The sequence below is a fragment of the Rosa rugosa genome, chromosome 2 (genome assembly GCF_958449725.1).
Source record: "Rosa rugosa chromosome 2, drRosRugo1.1, whole genome shotgun sequence".
Classification (NCBI taxonomy): domain Eukaryota; kingdom Viridiplantae; phylum Streptophyta; class Magnoliopsida; order Rosales; family Rosaceae; genus Rosa; species Rosa rugosa.
Genome location: NC_084821.1, coordinates 42,716,795 through 42,718,692, shown reverse-complemented (window position 1 = coordinate 42,718,692; position 1,898 = coordinate 42,716,795). Strand labels below are relative to the sequence as shown.

Below are 1,898 nucleotides of genomic sequence, written 5' to 3'. Positions count from 1 at the left end.
TGAGAACTACATGTTCCAATAGTCAAGACTCGAGTCCGTTGCCCGAGTAGTCTTAGACCTATGGTTCTATAGACATCACACAAATGTTTTTCTCGTGTTTTCCCTATGGGATCCATTGTTCATATTATGAACATTTCGAAACCTCTGGTTCGTATATGATTTTTCTATCATTTTTCATAGAACATACTGTTCTAATACTTAAGGATCCTGATATAGCTCGTCTTTTCTCTTTGTAGAAAGATGACACATCTGACAAACTTGGACTCTGATCCTCTTGAAATTTCTGACAAGAACTATTTGATGCCGAAATTCACCTTATGGCTAACAACCTTGGAAATGCCATCAAAAATTGACAAAAAGTCATCAGTGCAAAATCGCGCCAAGGCTATGATTTTCTTGCGTCATCATATTGACAAGAGCCTAAAAGATGAGTACCTTACGGTGAAAGATCCGCTTGAGCTTTGGCAAGTATTGGCTAATCGATTTACTCACCAGAAAACTATTTTTCTACCTAGAGCACGATATTGATGGACGTGGACGCATTTGCGCCTTCAAAACTTCAACTCTATCACTGATTTCAATTCCGCTATGCATCAGATTACCTCCCAACTAAAATTATGTGGAGAACTTGTCAGTGAAGGTAGCAAGCTCAACATCTCTGATTTTTTTTGTAGATAATGAATAACATATATGTTGACAACATGATCAGTGGCGTTGTTCTTGGCACCGATTAATTTTAAGCCTATATTTAGGCATTTTTTCTATCTATCTTTTTTTTGTTTAATCATTTTTATTTGTATTTTTCTTATTTGGTTTTTCTTTAATTATGTAATTATCTTTATTACGATTTATTTGTTGAGATTATTTTGGCTTGACAAACGTTTTTGTCATATCAGCTACATGAATACCTAAATTTTTTTCTTAATTATGTCTACAATCAGTGATTTATATCCACCCCATACTATTTCTCTTTTTTTTTTTTGTGAAAAAATAACAAAATTATTTTCCATTGCTGGGACTTGAACCCAGGTCTTTTTGGATGAGAACCAAATATCCTAACCAACTAGATTACAACAAATTTATGATTATTTTGTTATAATGTTATATTAATGCATGTATCATTTATTGACTTTATATGAATATCTCTCTATTTTGGCATATGGTACTCACGAATTGGTATCAACAATATCAATTATGTTTCCAACATAATAGATCGAGGTATGTATTTTCATGAGTTTGACGACTTCAATTTGATCTCCTCTTATTATCTTATCTGATAATTTGATATAAAATTGTCAATTTATAATGAGATCGAAACTACATGTTTTTTTATTCAATTTCATGAGGACTTAAAATTCCTCCACTGATTGTTATACAATCAAATTGATCGAAACCACTTGTTTCTTGATCTCTAATTATGTCAGGACATTTGTCCCTTCTTTATGAGTACACGTGAACCTTTGTTCACTTCACTTTTAGAACAATTTTCTAATTGTGAAGACTCCAACCCGATGCTTTGAGTACAATATGAAATTTGATGAGGCTATGATCCTCCATTATATTACTATTGGAGTATACGCTTATACCCATATGGACCACTGTCCCAAACTCGAAATTCAAGTATATCATTTTGGCATTTGTTTTCAGTATCAAACAATAATATGAACCACATGTTCATCAATAAATTTAATTTGAACTATGAATGTTCATGATAAACATAATGACAAACATGTTTGTCTTGCATGCATATAATGCAATTATGGACATGATCTATTGCAATTGTTGATAATTTTTTCACAATTGATGTTCCAAAAGCTAAGGTAACAATCATCTCAGGAGCTGCAGATCTTGATTGATGGCTCCAACTGAGATCGTATTATGTTACCTATATGAAATAC

General features: G+C 32.3%; 1 non-coding gene across 1 annotated transcript; it reads right to left on the bottom strand.

The window, feature by feature from the left end:
- Positions 1–1,004: 1,004 nt before the first annotated feature.
- TRNAE-CUC (transfer RNA glutamic acid (anticodon CUC)) lies at positions 1,005–1,078 on the bottom strand. The gene has a single exon. It is a non-coding gene; the product is annotated as a tRNA-Glu (tRNA).
- Positions 1,079–1,898: the final 820 nt, after the last annotated feature.